Source organism: Dermacentor andersoni, chromosome 8 (genome assembly GCF_023375885.2).
Source record: "Dermacentor andersoni chromosome 8, qqDerAnde1_hic_scaffold, whole genome shotgun sequence".
In the NCBI taxonomy this organism is placed as follows: Eukaryota; Metazoa; Arthropoda; class Arachnida; order Ixodida; family Ixodidae; genus Dermacentor; species Dermacentor andersoni.
The window spans coordinates 84,910,031-84,932,103 of record NC_092821.1 but is presented as its reverse complement, the minus strand read 5'-3'; the positions used below and the strand labels follow the sequence as shown (position 1 = coordinate 84,932,103).

The 22,073-nt window shown below is 44.8% G+C and overlaps 1 protein-coding gene across 5 annotated transcripts in view; it reads right to left on the bottom strand.

Annotated features, from left to right (window-relative positions):
• LOC126538712 (partner of xrn-2 protein 1-like) overlaps positions 1–22,073 on the bottom strand; it is a 52,954-nt gene that overhangs the window by 8,315 nt on the left and 22,566 nt on the right. For 2 of the 5 annotated variants that reach the window (XR_011896084.1, XR_011896083.1), the window contains exons 2-3: positions 14,630–14,912; positions 12,340–12,676 (exon numbers count right to left, since the gene is read on the bottom strand). The gene's annotated coding sequence lies outside the window, so the exon portion shown is untranslated. Of the gene's footprint in view, positions 1–12,339; positions 12,677–14,629; positions 14,913–16,409; positions 16,711–22,073 lie in introns of those variants that run through there. The other 3 variants (XR_008614027.2, XR_011896085.1, XM_072289811.1) reach the window with 3 other exon arrangements.

Below are 22,073 nucleotides of genomic sequence, written 5' to 3'. Positions count from 1 at the left end.
CTTGCGACAAGGCAGTTTGTCTGAATATTTCTAGTTTATGGTGGATAATTCCTCAAATACGCAACACATGTTTTCATTCTAGTTAATTGAGGAAATCATAGGAGGGCTTACATAAACTCAAAATAATTTTGCTATATAGCAACTGGTTTGAGTGGTACGAATGTTTCCGTGAGGGGCAAATTTGACGCTTTTTATACAAATACATTAAATCAGGAAATTACAACTTTTTCAACGCTTGAAACGCATAATTTGCATTAAAACAGAATTCGTTACAAGTCAAAGGAATACCATAATTTGTCTAATGAAATAAAATATTGCCTGCCAAGAGGCCTCATACCTTAAGCGTTAGCTATTTTAGCTGGTTGTTCAGTATCGCGCCGTTGGCGTTCTCCGATGAAAGGAGGGAGAGAGGTAAGCGAGAGAGAGGAGGCGACGCTGCATTGCTCAGCATACATTGGCAGCACGCCAGAAGGTATAACCCTGTGAGCGCACCAGAAAGTGCAATAGCTGGTTGAAGTGCACCAATCAGAGAAGATTGTTTAGTGAAGCGACGCAAAGGTGGTTTCCGGTAACACCACCAGATGTTGTTGCGCTACGCAAATTTTTCGGAATTTCCAGAATCCAGGCGCTCCGCGCACGAAATCTGGAAAGCAGTAATGGTGCTAGCGCTAACGTTCGTAAATGCCCTTCTGTGATAAAAAATCGGTTATCTTGTCGGGGTTAGAAATTAAGCCAAGATCGACAGGTTGTTTGGCTTTGGAAGCGCACGGTGAATTACCACAAATGAGGAAGTACAAGATGACTGGGTTGCCGCTCTTTTGAAGTGAGGAAGCGCAGAGCAAATTTAGTTTTGAAGAAAGACTCAGGAACATGGATAAAAATAAATGGGTGGCTAAAGCCCACAGTTATCTGTGCCTGAAAAGCGTGGACAGAAAGTGGAGGAAGAGGTGAAGAAAGTTGGCAACCAAGTACAAGGTTATTGAAAGTATATATAGACAACTACGTACGAGCCACCAATAAGAAAGTGAGAGAAACAAAGACTGAGTTGGATGCAAAGAATAGAAACAGACAAACAAAGAAAGGCCATGGAGATTCACAAGAACGGGAAGAAAGAATGTAAAAGGGAAAATCTGTATGGCATCACAAATGACACTTTAGTCTTGGGGCTCGAGCTGGTTGTTGAAGGACAAGAACATAGCAGAGCAAATATTCGTAACAAGATGAGGCTTGTGCATGTTGCAGCAAAAAAGCCGGAGAGAAGTGATCACCGTTGGTAAACTACACCTTCCAGAAGCTCTTGGATATTAAAGTGAACGGAAACACAAAAGGTCAGCAGTCGAGATAAACAAGATGAGTTAATAGTATTGGCGGAAGAACAGCAGGGAATATATTGGTAAGCCCGGATTCCTTAGAAGCATAGGTAGTGGAACTAGCAAGATATGGAAATCTTCAGGAAGAGAAAAAAGATTAAGCAATTGCATACCGAAATACCAGAATGACAAACATGTATAGCATATATTATTAACTTGAGAAGGCTAGGTGACTGGTTGTCACCGTCCCATCTCAAATGGGTTGCCAAAAAATCATCATTGTCATATAAGTGGAAAAACCTATAGATGCGGCCGCAATGTCGTGGGACGTTTGCCAAGTCATGGTCTTTAACATGCTGCCGTCGTCTTGATGCCGACATAGCCGTTGCGAGGTCATCGTCCCGTTATCGCTTTGCAGTCGTCATATTATATTATCACCATGTGATATATCGCCATAGTTCCAACATCGTTATCTCATTTCCGTTGTATCGTCATCGCCACGCCGTTGTCGTCATACCGTGAGCGTCATTCAAACATCATCATTGGAATGTCATAACACCATCGCCGTACCATCACCTTCATAACTTCTTCAGCATTTCATTGTCATTGTTGCGTGGTTGCCATACAGTCGCCTTCATGCTATTGTTGTAGTTTTGTCGCCTGTCATTCTGTCATGTTGATTAATTTATGTATTTGCCGTACCCTCAGGGTATGAATACATAACAGAGGTGAGGGGCACAAGCAGGAAAAGAGAACAGAAAAAAATAACAGGGAAAGAAAAAAGGAATTAAAAAAAGTACACACAAAAAAGAATTGTGCAGTATTCTTACAGCAGGCTTGATAGCGCATATTTAAAAGCACTTGCATCAGTTATGTCCATTATGGGGGTAGGTAACTGATTCAATTCTTTTGCGGTTATGAGAACGGATGATTGTGAGTCTACAGTAGTTGAAAAATATACTATGCTAATCCTATGGAGATGACCAAGCCTGCGTGAGTGAAATGGTGCTGGAAGTATATAAAGGGAACGAAGAGCGGGGGTGTGAAAATGCACTTTGTGAAAAAGACAAATGCGTGACTGCCTTCTATGGCTGGCTAGGGAGGGAAGATTAAGCGGTGCTTTGGTTTCTGTGACGCTAGAAATGCGATTACAGTTAGGTAAAATGAAACGATCGGAACGATCCTGTACTGCCACAACAGCTTATATTAGTGTAGTGCTTTGTGGATCCCCCGCAGGCGAGGCGTATTCTAGCTAGGGTCGAACGTAGGTAGTATAAAGTAACTGTCTCAGTGAGAGTGGGGCAAGGTAGAAGTTTCTTTTCAAGTAGCTTAAGACGTGGTTCGCTATACCTAGTCACAACATATGCAAAGGCCAAGTCACTTCACATGTAAACACCAAGTCCCTACAATAAGTCACTACATATGTAAACAACAAGTCGCTACATATGTAAACACCAAGGTAGCGACATGATGCTGTGGTTTGCCTCGAGTTTTGTTGAGAAAGTAGTACGGAGAGATAACACCACGTCTAACTGCGCAAATGCTTTTGCATTTAGCAATATTTAGCTTTATGTGCGACCATGTGGCACGTGCGACACAACGCTGTAACGTTATCTCGGTCATCCTGAAATACCTAATGTCACATCCAAATCGTTAGTTATTTTCTCGTGCATGACACAGTCGTATGCGAAGAAACAAATTCGAAAGAGAGAAAACACTTCATATAAAATGCAGAATGTTTAGCCAGCGTATTTTCGCCAACAAATTCGAGATGAAAGGTTATTGGGCAAGTCGTTAATATAAATGAGAAATAGGAGGACCCAAAGGACAAGGGCTGATTCTTGAGGTCTGCCAGAACCTACTCGAGCTGGAGGAGAGAAGAGCCGTCAGCTGTAGCATACTGGACACGGCAGGAAAGAAATTGACGGATCCAATCAAGTCTTTGTGGCTCAACATTTAACGCACGTAGTTTATATAACAGCAATGAGCGAATAACTTCATTAAAAGTCTTGGAAAGATCTAAACGAACGATCCACAATGAAGCCAGAGTCAATTTACACGTATAAGTCGTTTGTGATCGTGATAACTTGACTTTCGCACAATAAAAACTTGCGGAAGTCATGTTACGAGGTAGAGAAAGAATTGCCATGTTCCAGAAAATTCACAATTTCTGTTAAAACGATATGCTCGAAAACTGACGTAAGTGAAATTGGTAGAAAGTTTAACAGTTTACTTCTCTGTACTGATTTGAAAATTGGCACAATTTTACTTATTTTCTACTCTTCGGGTACAGAACCTCAGTTGCACGATAACGAAAAAAGAGACTCCAGAATAATTGAGCACTGCTTTTTTGTGTTTTTTTAGGAAATTCGTGTCAATCTGATCTTCCCTACGAACTTAGCTTTAGTTTGTCTATCAGTGCTGTGTTTCCTGCCCAGCCAAAATCTATCGGATCAGTGGGAAAGTAGAGGAACTGTGGAAGGTTACGTATTTGATAAGGTGTTGCAGATGAAAACATTGGAACGAAAACATCATTCAATAAAGAGGCAGTGAGAGGTGCCGGCACCTAATCGCCATATGGATAGGAGACAGTCGACTTGTAGCCATTGTTGTTTTTTACCGCGTTCTAAAAGGTTTTCGGGTTAACTTTCAGCATGTTTGGAAGTGTGGTGCTCGAAAATGAAAATTTGCTACATTTCATTGTGGAAGAGTATGTTGAAGCGACTGTATTGTATGATAACCAATCATAAATTCTTTGAGAGATCTTTGCTCTTTGAGGAGGAGGAGGAAATAACTTCAATGTCTGTGCTGTGAGTTGGTGGGGAGGGCCAAAGGCCCCGCCTAGGTAACGGCGAGGAGTTTGTGGGTCCTGGCGGCATCATCTACCCGCTGGATGGCCCACAGTTGATCCTCGAGGGGGGGAAGGGGCTGAGCAGCGCGGCCTCCCAGCGCGTGCGAACAGTTTACGGAAGCCGTAATAGATAGCGAGAAACAGCGCAAGACGTGCGCGACGATACGGACCATAAGTAACGAGACAGCGGAAGAAGTAGCCATAGCGCTCGCAGTAGCTCAGACTAACGCAACCGTGATAGTCAACGACTCTCAGGCGGCAGTAAGAAACTTTGCCAACGGCCGAATCTCCCCGGACGCACTATGCATTCTTCTTGCAGGAGGTCGACATTGCAAAAGAACGATATACATCCCATGGACACCCGCTCACACCCGCGCGGAGGACGGCAACAACGAGGCGGCATACGACGCGGCTCGAGGGCTTTCGGACCGAGCCACGGTCGCAAGTGACACCTCGGCACCCTCCAGACGTGACTGCGAGGTAGATCAGTGGGAGTGGGAGGACAGAATGACCAGATATAATGACATCACCGAATAATTTAGGTTACAGAAGGGAGTATTCCTGCGATCTCACCGAAAATTGGCAAAAAAGCATGGCGGCAGTTACAAACTGGTACGTATCCGAATCCTGCGCTCTCGCACATCACAGCAGCAGCAGCAGCAAATGACTTTATTGGGGTCCTGAGGAGCTAAGCGGGGGCCTGCAGGTCCCTACCCAGCCGTTGGCTAGTCCCATATCACATATCACATCACATCACATATCCGGATATATATATCAAACGGACAAATGCAACAAATGTGAATCCGCAGCCACTCTGGAGCGTAAGTAATGGGAATTCCGAGGGATATGTAACAATTACGGGAACGCGGCCTTCTATTTTTGAGAAAAAGAAAAGGCTTCTTTTTTGTTAGCAAGTTGGTGTATGTACCCATTGTAGGAAGGTGCATTAATATTTGAGGATATTCGTCGAATAAGTAGTCAGTTAGGGATTGCGTTTTAAACTGTCGTCTTAAACATATTTTAATTTCTCTCTACTGATTGCTGATCATTCCAGGGTCGTCATTTTATCTTCGTCATGGTGCCGTCACTACATGGTCGTCACAGAGTCGTCGTCATTCGATCATTCTCATGTGACTCATCATGCTATCATCCTCATTGCGTCATCTTCACGCAGTCATATTCATACATTGTGGTCATACCATCATCGTGATGTCACCATCGTTACACCATCGTCATAATTCGAGCATCGTCATTCTATTGTCGTCATGGCATCTTCGTCACGCCCTCATCGTCATTTCAACATAGTTATCGCATTGTTATCGCGCCTTCGTTGTCATTCCTTCTTCGACAGTTATTCCCTGTTATTCAATCATCGTCATGCCATTGTTGTCGTTCCGCGGTCATTGTATCGTATAGTCATTCCACAGACGTCATCATATTGTAATCATACCGCGGTCATCGTGCCATTGTTGTCGTTCCACCGTCGTCATTCTATTCTAGTCATTCCAGTGTCGTCATACCATCGTCGTCATACCGTCATCGTTATTCCATAGTAGACTTTTCATAGTCGTCGTCGCTACGTTGTCGTCGTCGTCGTCATACACTCAGAGCCCCAAGCGATTTGTCGGGCACGAGAATGGTAACCAAAACGCCTAGCACTCACCTCGGATAAGGCTTACACAATTGCGTCACGCGCTTGCAATCGCTCCCTGTGTTAAAAATATTCCAAAAAAGCGACTGCGGGAACAATTCGTAGTTAGACAGTTTTAGTTGGGCTGGGCGTCCGCAACAGCTCTGCGTACGCAGTAAACCAGCGGAGCCGACAGTGCGCATGCGCAGTACGCAGGAGCACGCACGGACTCCAAGGTCCATTCAAATAGATCGCGAAGCTTCGGGCGAAAAGCGGTTCAGTACAGATTGCCACCGACATCAGCATGGGGGGTTATGGGAGCAGCGATGAAGCGCGACTATGTTTGGAGGGAACAAACACTGGGAAAGAAAAACTCGTTTTTTATTTCAAACGAGACACAGTTAGATTCATTCAACGAAAATAAAATTCCTAGTCAATTTTATATATTCGTGACGAGTTAAGAAAATACAAGTTTAATTTATTATTATTAATGAATGCATTTCTTTTCAGCGCCCATCGCTACAGGGGGCGTTGACGCCACTATCACTCGCAATGCAATGCACGTCTTGAAATGGGCAGAAAGGCGCACTCGTAAAGTTCACCTGCTGAAATACGCCCCCCTCACAGTTTGTGCTTTCTTGCTTGTCGAAGTTTGTCTGAATTTGGTGACGTAAGTAGCTTCATCGCTTCTTAATCTGTTCAGCCAAAGTAGTGAGTTACGACTGCCAGATAACTCTGTAGTTGTTTTCGTGCGACTGCGCTGGCCGACGGGCTTGGCATCCGACAATAGGATCAGCACTCTACGCCTAAAGCTTTCGTCGGCCTCCAAAGAAGGTATGTTCTGTGCAGGGATGCGATTTCGACAACCGTACGGCTGGCCTTTTCCTGCATCGCTTTCCACGCTGAAAGCTCGAAACGCCCATGAAGTCGAATGGCTGGGCATATGAATGTTTAGCTCCAAATGAAGGACAACAAAACAAATTTCGCGCCTTCGAAAACAAAATGACGTCACTTCTGCTTTTAACGGACATGGCGTCACATTATTTTTTCTTCCACCGGAAGTGTTCCCACCACATACAGATGGCGCTAAGCCCCATGAACCACCGATGGACCGCCATGTTTTGAACGTATGGGCTCCTATGGAAGCTTCGCTACCACGTATATTTACCTTGCGGACTCTTGCGTGCGCCCGCAGCTTTTCGAAAGCTGCGTAGCGTACACTGTGGTACACGTTGTCTTTCGCGTGTTCTCGCTTTTATACGAGAGCGCGGATTTCGATATCTCGCGTGTCTATGAGAGCGCAGTTTTCGATATGGCACCGGCCAAAGTACGTCGCGCGAGTTCCTGCGGCAGCACTAACAAAATTTAGCCCTGCAGTTGACCTGGAGATGCTGTCGTACGTGCGAAACGAGAACTCTTTTCCGCGACCTAGGGAACGGACACATATAGCAGCAAAAATTCAGGTTTTAACACACCAGCCATTGACAAGTCCGACAGTGCGCGAGAACACCTACCTGTTGCTCGGACGGCTCATCACAGAATACCGCTCGGACGAGCCCTCCGCAGGTGAGTGTCGGCTAACTGCGCGAAATATGTTCTTTAAAGTAGTTAATGCCTATTTTTTGGTGTCTGTTTTTAGGTCGGTGGCGGAGGAGGACTACGGTCAGCGCGAGGCACTCTTGCAAGAAATACTCGACCTAGCTCGGGAAACCGATAGTGAAGATTCGGGCTCCTCGAAGGGCCGACGCGGCGAGTGCCCGTCAAGCTACAGGAGCTCACCTTCGCAACGGCGAAAATACAGCGGCAGCACGAAATTCTGCGGCGCTTGCTGGGGATGCTACGGCCGAGCTGCACGTTGCGAGGGACACTGTAGACGGCGCCTGTGAGTGCATTCGGCAATGTGTCTGTCGGCAACCGGCCTAGCTGCTAGGCTGCACCTTTGTAAATTTTCTTTGCGACTTTTTCATTTTGCTGCTGTGCTCAGCGTGCTACGCAAATGTCACGGTATCAATTCCTTTGACACAATTTTCTTTCTCGTGTCACTGTATATGCAGATGCCAATGCGCAAGCCGCCGCCACGCAGATTTCCAAAGAAATTCTGAATAACGAAGACGTCAGAAACGACGATCCCGAGGACATCACTGCAACTTTGAGTGTGGACGAACAGCCTCCCGTAATCGCTGAGCAGCCTCCGACCCCCTTCGCTGGCCCCAGCAGAGCTGCTTCGTCCGACCAAACAGGAGACACAGGAACTGAGACTGGCCAGCTTCAGGCGACCTCTTCCACGTCCCACCCTGCTGCACGAAATGCGCCACGTGGTATGTGCTTTTCAATACCTGCATGTGCCCCTTGATGTAATGACTGTAATGAATGTAATGAAGTACTGTCTTTTTAATTTGCATCTAAAATGATAATGAAGTTTGTGGTTGTTTTCTCAAGTTCGCAGCTCTTAACACTCCTTTATGTGCCTCTCAGCTGTTGTACTGCATTCTAATTTTCTGTGAACGTTTCTTTTTCTTTCTTTTTTTTTTACGGCACAGCTAGAAGGTGCAGTGAGAAGGATGCATATTATGAATTGCTTGAAAAAATAATGCGGCACCAATTGTTCATTAAACAAAAGGACTTTGCCCTCAAGTCGAGGCGTCTAGCACTCGAAGAGGACAGGCTGGCCTGTGAAAAGAGCGGGCTTTTAATGAAAGTCGCCTAGTTGACTTGCTTGATGACACAAGGGCGCCAGCTAGCCAAACAGTGAGCTGAAGAGCGGAGGTTGCGAGCCGAGGAACGAGAGCGGGAGAAGAAGGAAAGAGCTGAAGAACGTGCACTTGCCTCAGGCGTGTGTGATTCAGTCAGCCGAACCAAAGAGCTTTTACGGTGTACTGCAGCTTCTTCGCTTTAAAAAATTCACTGACGATTGGGTTACTCCCTAATGCGACATTTGAGCGAAGGTGTATACGTGTTTTTATCTCGCGATATATTGGCTGGCTCGGACAATCGACTCATGCGGCACGTTGCAAACGGAGTTAAGTGTGGCGCGACTGCCTCACTTGTCGGGAGATCGCGAGATGAAGCGCACGGATGATGCGTGGGCGCGATTCGCAGCAGCCGCCGCAGACAACCTCCGCTCATGCAGTGCTTTGTTTCCGTGCAGATGACGCGCGCTACTCTGGCGCCATCTCGTCGCCATCGTCGCCGCAAATCCCCTCGTGCGTGGCACTACGCTTTTATTCTGACGCTTTCGTCATACCCTTCTCCTCCGCTTTCCTTCTCGCGCTCTCTTCGCCATCGCCACTTTTTTCATCCGCCGCTGCACTCCGCATTCGCTGTTATCTTTCGCTGTGCTCGTTCGCTCGGTTACGAGGTAGGACGCCGACGGTCGCCGCAGGAACGTGCGCCTAGGAGCTGCTAAATAGTGTGCGGCTGCTAGAGTAATACATAATAAGAAATTATCTGTGCTCGATAAAGCTCATCTTCTTCAACAGTTATAACCTCAGGTATGAGCATCGTGAAAGCCTAGCGACATATTGCGCGCTATTCTTTCAGGCTTGATGAAACCCTTCGAATTGAGCTTCCGCGTTTGACCGTAAACCTTAACGCGACCTTGAGCCTGTCTACTTCCAGGAAGTGGAACTATCCAGACCACTAGAAATTGTTAAAGCCTTCCCTTCGTGCAAGGGATCAACGGGAGCGAGGGCGAATCTCTTGCGTGTGACTTTTACAGGAACGCTTTCAAGTGTTTGAACAATTGTAGATAAGCATCAAGGTCGTTTCTAGTACCGTTGAACGCTGGCTAAGCTTTTGCAGGATGCAGACATTTTATTTCGCAGCCGTAATAGTGCTACTTCTCCCTAAGGGATTGGAAGCCTACGTGTTGGCAACACTAGCGCAATTTCAACGCTGGTATATATCTTGCGTTCCAGCTTGATCTTTTGTTTGTGCTTAGTTATCCGCAATAGAAAGTTATCTGCTCCTTTCATGCATTGAGATCCCAAGCTTCATGGTCACAAATTATGGCCTGTTTCACCACCACTCATTGTCTAATATCCACAGCCTCAAATTCAAGTTTATGTGCCACGGGTGAAATGCTTCTTTACACCCTTGTATCAGTATTGTGCCTGAGAGTTCGGTCAAGACATTAGAAAGACATCCCCGTAGGCTGGCCGCTGGCGATTATTCGTGTGCCAAGGGGCTAAGACAAGGTGGGAAAGAGAAACATGTTTATGGTTGGCACGGTCCTCGGGCACGAAGACATCAGGTAAAAATGAGAAATAGACGCTCGTGTGACTGGGAAATACGTCAGTAGGCACCACCCGGCATACGCAAGCTAGCTACCACTACAGCTTAACCACCAGGACGTTATAGTTAAATTAGAGCTACGCGCAGCCTTGGTGCGGTGAAATACGGGGTATTGGGGGCGTACTCCCTTCACCGACCACCACATCAAGAAAAAAAGGACGGAGTGGCTTGAAATGGAGTGGCTTTGCTTAGGAAAAACACACAGTTCCCTTCAATATAACACACACTGTTGTCAGTACACTTCTCCAACTCTTCTCCCATTGTTCGAAAGAACTCTAGAATTCCTCAAGCTAAATGCTATTGAGTCGCACCTGCGAAGTTATCTTTACCTTGAGTAGACTAAGAAATGTTCGTTTATTATAGTTTAAAAAAAAGAACAAAAAAAGGGGAGCTTGGCTCGACGAAAAGAGTGGGTGTGGAACGCCCGCTGATCTTCCAGCGGGCAATTGCAGCGCCACAGCTTAGCTGTTGTGTTGGGCGCCGTCGGGATGGAGAAACCAATCACGCACATTCAATTATTTTGCGCGTTTCTCTGACAGATTATTTCTGAATAGCCTGAATACTTGCAAGTAAAATTGCTGGTGGACATTCTGTCGAGCAGGAACAAGCTCAAGCCGCAAACTTCGACAAATGAACGAATAAAAAATAAACGAAAATAAAACAATTTCCATCGTTATCATACGAGCGCTCTTGCCGCACTTTTTTTCTGTCTTAGTGAAGAATACGCTTTGAATTGGCTCAACACATTTTGGCTTCAAGGTACACTGATAGCACTAGCTTTCATCGCTCGCGGAGGCATTCGAAATTAGGTTTGGATCAATTTGGATGCGAAATTCACAATCCTTGCACCAAATAATATTTGCTGTTTGCTTTGATTTTGTGTTCCAAGAAACCAGGTAGAAAAAAACTTCGCGACGTTACGTCTCAAGACTAATGAAACAATTAAATTCCCTCAGAAGAGCTCAAACTCTTACCAGCAGATTCTGAAATCTTGTCAATTATGTTGCGGCCACTCATTAATATTTTGTTAGAACTTTTATCGTTGGTACAACTGGTTAAAGGTGCGGCGAAACGAGTAGGGTCTTCAATGCTTATTTTATTTCTTGGAACCAACCACACCATTAAAAGACTTGTGTATGGCTGAGTGGGTCCCATACAAATGCCGTTGTAAGCATTGCAAGTCGTCCTTTTGTCGTAAAGAGGAAAGAAAACCTGATAAAGATTCGCTCTCCATAACAAACAGCGCTCACGATTTTTCTAAAAAAAATGAACGTTGCGTGAAAGCAGTTGGGACAACTGTCACCCCTGATTCGTAAACCATTCTATGGTGGCGTTAGTTTGGCTACTTTCTACCGAAGTATCTCGCTTCATGCACCTAGAGGCAGAACAGCGTAATGCGTTTACTACGCAGATTGATTGATTGAAAACCCTCATTGAAAACAAAAAAAGAGAGGTGAAGCAGCAGCAGCGTGAAGCCGGTCCGTCTTCCTCTGCTTCCTTTTTGCTTGCGGCAGAAGGGAGGGGGGGAGCTTCCACGCGGCAGTTTTCATTTCGCCATATAAAGCCGTACTGACAAGCTCAGGTCCTATTGCACTAATAGTACTGGTAGCCGCTGTTATGACTCTGGCAGCAAAAAGGCAGCAGCGTTGAGCATCTTACTAAACAGTGCAAAACTTCACAAATAACACGAAAAGATAAAAAGAGCCCGAAGGCAAGCAATGACTTCCAACTAGCTTTTATTTTTCTCAACGACACATATTTATGCGCCGGCACAGCGCTTAGGAGCCGGTATTCGCGCTACAAATAAGGTCGTTACCAAGACTAGGAAGTCACCCGCGCTCGTCTGTAGCACCATCTGCTACATCGACAGCATGCATCGTATCGGGTGCACGTCACAAGACGGACCGCTCCCTTTTATGGCGCTCACTTACGCGCAACCGAGTTGAAACTCGTACAACTTTAGTCAATTGTTTCAATTTACGTAAATGCTTAATCCTTCATCACAATCATCATCATCACCGTCGTCGTCATTATGACCGTCAGCCTATTTGATGTCTATCACAGGACAAATACCTTTCTCAGTTAACGAAACTTACCCGCCTGGCGTCAGCTAATTCCAGCATACTAATGCAAATTTCCTCATATCCTTACAGCAGCGAATAGCCTCGTGTCACCCGCCGTGGCGATTTTGTGGCAGTGGCATCACACTGCTGAACTTGAGGTACCGCCTTCTATCCTTGCAGCGGCGATATCACTTTGATGGGGGACGCAGAAGCGCCAATGTACTTTTATTTAGGTGCACGTAGAAGAAACCGCGGTGGTCAAAGGTTAATCGAGAATCCCTCATTACAGTGCGTCTTATAATCCTATCGTGGTTATGGCCCATGTTGCCCAGAAATTATATTTTAGTGTAGCTTCCTTTGGGAACCCTCCCGGATTTTCTTGGCCGCGGCTGCTGGCTGGGTGGGTGCTGCCGCCGTTGTCTTTCCAAACAGCTCGCAACTTGGCTCACTAGGCAGTCCGTGGTCGGATGGGTTGGGCATCGCGCGTAGGTAATCGGATTCGAAAGCAGCTGTTGGACCAACCGGGCCACTGGGTACGCAAAAAAAAGGAAAAAAAGAAAAGACGACATTGAATCCCGTGTGCGGCGCAGGAATCGAACCTTGGTCCCCCCCTCCCAGTGTAACAGCCCGATGCTCTAATCATTAGGCGACAATATTTCTCTTTCTTTATTTCCTACATGTCGAAGAAAGGCTACAAGTAAAACGAAAAGTGTTGGAGATCGCACTTTCTGTACGCCGGAGCATCGAACGCTAACACCATCGCCATCAATCGTGTTATGCGCATCGCACACTTTCGCAACCCTTTCCACAAAGTGCTCGGGCGCAGATCGGCCTCTAACAGCACAGCGTTCATACGCCAACAGACTACGCCTCACTGCATGCAGTCCAAGTAAAATGAGGCCACGATCGCACATATATTTCTATCGTGCAAATGCATCTAGCCTCCTTGAGATGAACGCCATGTGTTGATGATTATGAGGTCCATATTGTGGCAGATACATGCAACAAGAGATTGCCCCAGAAGTGGACACAAATATTAATAAATTATGGGGTTTTACGTGCCAAAACTACTTTCTGATTATGAGGCACACCGTAGTGGGGGACTCCGGAAATTTGGACCACCTGGGGTTCTTTGACGTGCACCTAAATCTAAGTACACGGGTGTTTTCGCATTCCGCCCCCATCGAAATGCGGTCGCCGTGGCCGGGATTCGATCCCGCGACCTCGTGCTCAGCAGTCCAACACCATAGCCACTGAGCAACCACGGCGGGTGGACACAGATGTTTAAAATAAAAGAGAATTAACAAAGAAATGCACGGCAATCCAAGAGCTATCTTGAAATCGCACGTCACGGGTGCGTGAGAGCATGCTCGCGTGCGCCAGCTTCCTTTGTGTGATAAACGCAGGAATGAGTACACTTGCCAAAATCTTCGCTTTACATAGATTTCAAAAATGGGCGTTGCGTCAGCAGAACGTTTTTTTAAAATATTGGGTTTCCTCGATAATGTTGCTTTTCTTTGGCACTCATGCTGTTAATCTAATAGGTGACCTTAATTTTGCTTTAACGTTGACGGTACTTTCGCAACTCCACTATTTATTTTATTCTCAAATGGAAAAGCAGCTACACCGGTTTGTTCTCGACGACGCACAGATGTCCTCTTGTCTGTTGTCGTGACGTCTGTGGTAATTTTCCCTTCCATCAGTTCCAGATTGATCCTTATCTTATTCGCAGGTTGCTTTTTGATCCTCTAAGAGGCAGATTGAGAAGTACAATTTAAGCTGTACTTGTGAATCATCCTAATTTACTATAACGAAATACACTCTTGCCGTGAAAGGAGGCTTGATGAGCCGGAGAAGACGCAAACGCACAAAAGAGGTAACAGCGAGGCTCTTAGTTAACCCACTAGCTCAACATGGCGTCATGGAATTTGACGTCATCTACTCAAGTCTAGTTAATTTTTTATTGCTGAGATATGGGCTACATTATATCCTAGGAAGGCCAACAACTTAGGATGTATCGAGAACCTGTATTGAACCACAACCGTCGAAATAGGAAAAAGTTCTTTGAAATCAATACACGACGTCGTGTTGATGTACCGGCCTTGGGTTTCCGGCTGGAAATTAAAAAAAAAAGGAATTTGAACCTTCATTTTTTTTCTACCAGTAATGAAACTGTTACCGTGAAATTAACTAAAATAGAACACTGAAAAAATACTTTATCAATCTAAGCAGAAAAAGTGTTTCTCCTAAGCGCCCCTTTAAGTTTCGGCCCTGCAGGTCATACTTGCAGAATGCTGCGGTCACTTGTTATCCGTACTTACTGCGAAAAATTATTCTGAAGTACAAGAGAGAAAACCAGATTGAGAAATTTTCGCACCACTTTGAAGGCATAGGGATGTTTAAGGCTGTTATCCTGGTTACTCTCGTCCAGGCAAAACGTGGCCAAAGTATCAATGACTAAATGTGAAAACACTTTACTCACGTTTTTCCCTAGGAAGGGTGCCGTGAGTCGCTTTTCAAACGGAAGCCCCGAACAAATCCACTGGGCCCAACAGGGACTCGAGGTCCTCTGGCGACACGGTTGACCCTGTGATCGGAATGACTGCTCTTATCGTAGCAAAGCACGCGGACTGCGCAGACTCCGCGAAGGCCCATTCGGTACACGCCGTTCACGCACTGGCAGCCGGTACCGTTATTCACGCTGCACACGGTGGTACCATTGCCAGGACAGGAGCAGGGAACGCACACTTCGCCGTAGTCGCCCTCTGCACGGTGTTACAGAGAAACTCTGCTGTGCGGCGTTTGCCCCGGACAATTGAGGGGACGTGACAAGGCGGCACTGTTTTGCCTGATGAGAAGTCGCAAAAGCAATGGCAACAACGAAGATTGTTCTGTGGACATGATAGTGTCAGGGCTAAAACGTCAAAATGTAGAGACGTTTTTGTTCCCCTTTGAGGGAAGCTTCTTCGATGACAAACATTAGTCTTGCTCGAGAGGGGATATCAAAAGTCCCCACCTTTTTACGTGCGCATTCTTGATTTGCGGCTTGAGAAAGCTTTTTCTTGATTTGCATCAAAATAGTAGTTGGCCGGGGTTGTTGGAACGACTTTTGCAAATAGCTGAACAACAGGACGTTTACTTATTCGGTAATTTCAATAGCATCCATAAGCCTACTTCAGACACTTTGAATCTATGTAGCCTCTTTACACCGCACTTCAATGAGAAAAAGATGCTTAATTTCTCGAGTGCTAGGTACAATAGAACCCCCGTCATGCGAGCTCCTCAAGTATAGCAGCGCGATGCAACAATGCTGCTCCACAAATACCTGCAAGCAGCGAAGGATTAATCATCAGAGTAAACACGAAGTGGCGCTGTACGGATCTCAGAGGGCGAGCAAAAGGACAGGGGTTTCGAGGGAGCACCGCAACATGGCGTGGCGCGTCTTAAAGGAAGCACTAAAAACGAGTTCGGTTGCATTACGCGGCTCAGACGTGACGCGTTTCTGTGGTGGAAGTATGTTGTCACTACGTTGGCTAAATGCTATTCATATTAGCGTCGACAGTAACTGTGAAACTTGTTCAAGCGGAAGTTATTTTCAACGTGTCACGAGCAATGTTTACCGTTTGGACTTCACTTGTAGCCGAAACGTGTGAAATATCCGTTTGGGCCGTTATCGTGTTCTGGATCGAGTTGAAGCTATTGTGCATCAAAGCAACTAAAGCTGTCTTGACAACTAGCATTAGGGAATTATTTCTCCCTCTCGTCACAATATTGTAGTACACCACACAGTTCCAAATACCTGCGACCGCATAGAATAGTCAAATTCAAATTCAAATAAGATACGAGAAGTTTATGCGCCATGATATCTGGTCTTATAGGACTCTTATCCGCATTCAACTCAATTAGAACAGTGTCATGGTATAGGACTCTCGAATTTTAAGATCACTAGGTAGGTAAAAGCAGGCAAGGATTCTAGGCTTCTGCGATAGAAAACTATAAAACAATACTTTTTAGATAAATGCTACACTACTGAGCAACAGAAATGGACGCCTTACAGTGTACAAGCTTTTCTCTTTTGCTTTTACTATGGAGAGCAATCGCCAGCTTACTGCTAAAGTAGGAAATGAGAAGTTCATGGTCGACTGTCAATAGCATGACTGATACATTAAAAATAATGTTTTTGAACATTTATGAGCATGAATTATATACTTTTGTTTGTTTTCTGGGGGGTAATGAATATTAAAAGAAATAAGAGTGCTCACTTGGTCCAAGTTGCAACGCTAGCATGGAAGTAACGTGTACGGCAATAATGGTCACGAAATCATTCATTTTGACATTTGCTCAACTTTGTACATACTGCGGTAGTTGTCGAACTTCAAATTGTGCTCTGTGAAGCTTATATGTGAAGCGTAACTCTTACGCACAAGTGTCCACGAATTCACGTTTCATACGAGCGATATATCAGAAAAGAACATCTGCTTATACTCCCGCTTTCGAGTTTTGAGAGGAAGAAGCTGCAGCTGTTTAAAACTTTTAGAAAGCCCAAGACAAATGGCTGCTCGCAAATGCGCGTTCATGTTACCAAGTGAAAGGTCTTTGCAGTTTCGCTGCTTACACGTTGTGCGTTATCAAGGACCGGTCCACCAAAGAAGGCGAGAGCGGAGGACCTGCAACGTCAGCAAAGTATTGCGGAATATCTTTACTGAAAAGTGGTTCGAATAAATGTTCTCTGATTTCGCTTCTATATTGTGTATAAACTTAGAAGTATCGCCATTTGCACAACATGATTGAGAATAACGCAGTCTCTCTAATCACCAATACTCAGTGCAATCGCAGTAGTCTATGTTGCGGCTGCTACGTGAGCGTACTGTGAGACGTGGTCTGCAAATGATTCAAAAAGAGTTCGAGACTGAGGCGAAACGTCATTTTGTTGTATAACTGGACGCACCGCTATGGTTAAGACCAATGTCAGCATTTTCAGTTTATGATTACATTTCTTGTGCTTGAGCATGCTTGCTTTATTCGGTTCGCTGGCGTTTGGCCACGTTCTTTCTTTTTTCACGGAGCGTTTGCTTCTTTCGCCCTTTTCATGTTAGCTATACGCTGTCTCTCTCGAAGAAAATTTTTTGCAACGTTTCCCTTCAGTTTTAGTGCGATCTATTCAGATACATCTCCTATGTAATTACATTTCAAAGGCAAGTGCACTGGGTTTCTACTACAGGGATACAGGGAGCAGTGCACAGACGTCCAACGGGAATGAGTTGTGGGATCGCATATTGATTTTCCCTTAGGATAATATGATTTTACTTCTCAAACAGTAAAAAAAAAAAAAAAAAACAGAGAAAGAACCCAGAACAGGCATATCAGTTGACATTGTAGAATTAGAAGCTCTGACCTCTAGCGAGGTGTTTCGGTAAATGCAATACAAATGGCTTTATACGTATACGGACGATGTAAAATTAAGGAATTTTCTCTAGATTGTTTTTATCACACAAGCACATATTTCATAATGACATGAGGTAGGTTTGGAGAAGCGATTATTTAAAACAGGATATTAACGTTTTAGCGGAAACAGCCAGGCAATTGATCCCAATGCAGGATGGAAGATCGTCATCGAATCAATGTGTAATCGTCTGCAGAGAGAAAAAAAAGTCGACTCTCCTGATTTTTCCAGCCTAACGAATTCTAACCTGTTTCAACAAGAAAATTGATATTGAACTGCCGAAGAGCGTAGCAGCCACGTCCTCAGACCATTAGTAACAGGAGCGTTTCCGCCTCAACGTCGGATGAGCTTGATCCCGGCTTGATAAGGACTTCAGATGGGAATAGGTCTCGGCGTGTTGTTTATTCGTTGTAATACAGAAAACATAGCGCAGTAAGGACAAAGGACAAGTTCAGACAGGACATGCGCTGACTTTCAACTAAGGTTACAATACATATACATATATACATACATATACATACATATACATATATACATACATATACATACATATACATACATATACATATATACATACATGTACAACCGCCTGAATCTCTAAAATGAAAGAACAGAGAGGAAGAAGCAATACAGAAAACATACCGCACTGTGTACTCCATCTTGCTCTCTGTGCTTTCCTTTTGTAGATGCAGATGGACACACACACACACACGCACACGCACACGCACACACGCACACACGCACACACGCACACACGCACACGCACACGCACACACGCACACACGCACACGCACACACGCACACACGCACACACGCACACACGCACACACGCACACACGCACACACACACACACACACACACACACACACGAGTGGTAGTGCTGGTTAACCCTCCCAAGCTTCTAGTAGCAACACATGAATCTCCAAGAATGTGGATGGGGAAAACCGTGCCCGCTATAGCTCAATTGGTGCGAGCATCGCACGCGTAATGCGAAGATGTGGGATCGTTCCCCACCTGCGGCAAGTAATTTTTTCATCCACTTTCATTGCCACTAAATTATCATTTCCTTAATTCAATTAGTAAGTAGAATTTCCCATATGTTATCCCTGGTGTCTTCGTTTGTTGGCTTCTCATTATAATAGGGCCCATCGGTTAACCCTCTTTCTTGTCGTTCTGAGTTGAAAGTCAGTGCTTTTCCTGTTTCGACTTGTCATTTGTCCTTACTGCGCTACGTTTTCTGTATTATTATTGATAAGGACTCTTGCTTCATTCTCGCCCACCGGTGTGACGTAAACAGCATCGTCAATAACAGGCGCCGTCTAAGTGCGTGATACTTGCGCTCTTCGGCAGTTCTCTTTCAGCCTCCTGGATGAAATTGGCGAGACCGTATATTAAGTCAAGGGAATCAATAGCGTCACTTTTTTTGCCGGAAAAGTGATTATAAATTATTCAGAGTGGCTTGGTGTAACCAACTAGAATCGATCCTCTGGCTATATGAGTTAAAAGAGTGAATAGTCCACTTTACATTCACGTATCAAATTGCTACGTCGGGTCTAACATATACCTCAGTGTTCAAAGCCACCCTGTCGAAGTCGCCCGAAAATTCTTATTTTCCTCTATTTTATAGCAATTTCAGCCACATTTGCTCAAGTAACACGCATAATTTAACGTGTGTGTTCTTATCTGTTAGGTAAGTTATAAAGAAAGGCTAGTTGATATTCTAAGTACGCACTCTATGCAAAATTTTCTGCGGCAACGCCATTTTTTAATGTTTCCTCGCGGGTAATTGAGTATCTTAAGTGAATCAATATATACAGAACTAAACAAATCAATGAACAAGTACTGCATATCAATGTACATTATGTTGCAATGATCTGGCGTATACAAATTTGATTTCATTGAAATCTCAAGATGGCTTGTCGCTCATGAAGTTTCCGGATATACCACGACACTTATATATTCCATGCATTCTCTTCGTATCGGTTTCATCGGGTACGCTTAGAAACGACTTTTTTTTCATGGTGACGTCCCATTACGTTGAAACAAAATCCTGTCGGTTGGCTGAAAGGATGCATCAGGCACGTTCTTTCCAAGAATCGCAGCTAGCAAAGTATTCGCTGAAAAATCTCTATTGTGCCGTACAAACCGGTATGGTGACTCATCCATCCCTAGGACAAGCACGGACTGAAATCGCCTTCCCACAACAATCGCACTCATCACGGACTCTACCAACTTCAAGACCGTGGTTCAGAGTGCTTTTTGTTAATATTTTTTTATTAATACTTCTTATTTTTATTTTTACTGCATTACTTTTGTTTTAGACTCCACTCCTTTCTGTAACGCCTTCGGGCCTTGAAATTACGTGAAATAAATAAATATACAAATAAATTAATAGAATAAGCTGGCCCGTATGCCTTGGCTGTACTGCCTCCAGCGGAAAATACGCATTCTGCAGCTTTTGATCAAGTGCTTGTTATAACGTTGATCGTGAACATGAGCACCCACACACATTTTGTTGTGTCGCATATGTTTAAGAAATGTTTCCTCAGTGGAGTCATGCTTATTTATCTCTACGAGTTTTTACTCTACCGATGGAGGCAGTTTGCCACGGGTCACCCCGAGACAAGCACCAATTTCAATTCATGTCTCCGGCATGTTACGCCAATTCATAAGCGCTTTTATCAGCATCTTCCCTAAAGCCTAACTTGTGCAGTGCCGCAGAGATTAAAGTGGAATATGAATGGATTTGGCGACAAGTAATAATGACCAATGTATAAAAGTTTGTCCTAACTTCTGTTTTATCTTTACGTGATCGTGCCTTGAATAATTCCTGGCGGTAATTTTCCAGTCGGAGTATCCACCCTCAAGTAAACGCCGTAACTTTTATAGCAGCTCGTTTATGAGCTTATATAATGATCAGCGATAATCACAGATTTGTTCAAGCGACGTTATTTGTCTCGCTCTCGCAAATATTTCGGAATTTGTCATTTGATGAACACTTGATATCAGGCAGCTGATAACTAGTTTTTTTTTAATGTTGTATGATCAATTCTGAAGCCGACAATGCTTACAGGCTATCTAGAACCTCAATTTATTGAGATGTTAATAACGCGAATGACTGAGTTTTTGCTTGCGTGTTCTACATGGGTAATCGAAGGAGTAAAACTAACGTAAGAAACATCGAAAATTGAGATCGTATACTTAGCCAGCTTCTGTTCGAAGAAAGAGCACAGTTTTGGGGAAGACCTACGATTGCGATCGGCTGCTGTTTATCACGGAAGAAGTAGTACGGGGAAAAAACTAAGGTCGCACAGGAGGAAAGCGGCGTCTTGATGAAGTCATTGCTTAACAAACCTCAAGGAATGTAAAGTGCTGGGAGCTGTAAAACTATGCGTCGTTGAAGTCGGGTAAAAAGAAATTGAACCCAAGTATTAAAAAAAAAAAGAAAGCGTGCTTTCCTTTCAGCCTCTCGGAGAAGTAATATAGCCACATTACGCGGCAGATGACGGATTCTTGGCACACGCGGAAAACAGCCTTCCTTCTACCATTACGACTTGGCTAAGAGAAAGGAAGATGTTTTCTGGCCTGCGCGTGACTTCGATGTGGATCGTCTTACAGCGCGTTTGGTTAAAAAGCGCGTCCTTTCCGCGGCAGTTTGAGCGGCCGTTTGACTGACGACCACTAGCACTGCTAATTGCACTCGGAAGTCGTGTATAGTTCATAATGAACGCAGTTTTAGTGATTTTTATCTTTCATTATTACGTTATTCACGTGCTCGCGATGCCCCTGAACGGCACAGGTAAGATCTTTGACGCCTTCGCTTTTGAACTTGTAGGAGCGAAAAGAAGCCTGCGTTTTGAAATATCACAGCTCGTGATCAGGTTGGCTTTTACAAATTCGACATCATCACTGCGAAGCCTTAAGATTTGTGTACGCATTGCCGGTGTTAGCGACGATATTGGTGAGCAATTCAACTGTGCCCGAGCGCGTATAATGAAATTCGCCACATACCATAGCAATCACGGTGGCTAACAGGGGCACCCGTCGCAAATATGTGCGATAATGGAGTCGCTGGAAATTAGTGCGGTAAAGTGCAGGGCGTGATGATCCAGGTGCCGGTAATTTGAACGAGAAAGTGTTTCATGCTAGGCTCCACAAAAAATTGGTGGACACTTAAGATTCGTTTTTAGGAGCGGTACGCGATCGTGTTCAAAGATCCCAGACTTCTTCTCAGGCTTCGCGGCAACTGCAGCTTATGTAACCATAATGTTTACCGGGAAACGCTGGTGGCGAACGCTATGCCCGAAGGCGAGCTTCATGGGCGACACATCGAAAGAATACCACGCAATCTTATGGTGTCCTGGCCGCGAGGGTATCTCGGGAAACGAACAGGCACATACTCTAGCTCGAGGCTTTACTAACCGAGCTGGAGATACGCACAACGATGAAAGAGGCGGTCCCCTACTGGTCCGCGATATACTG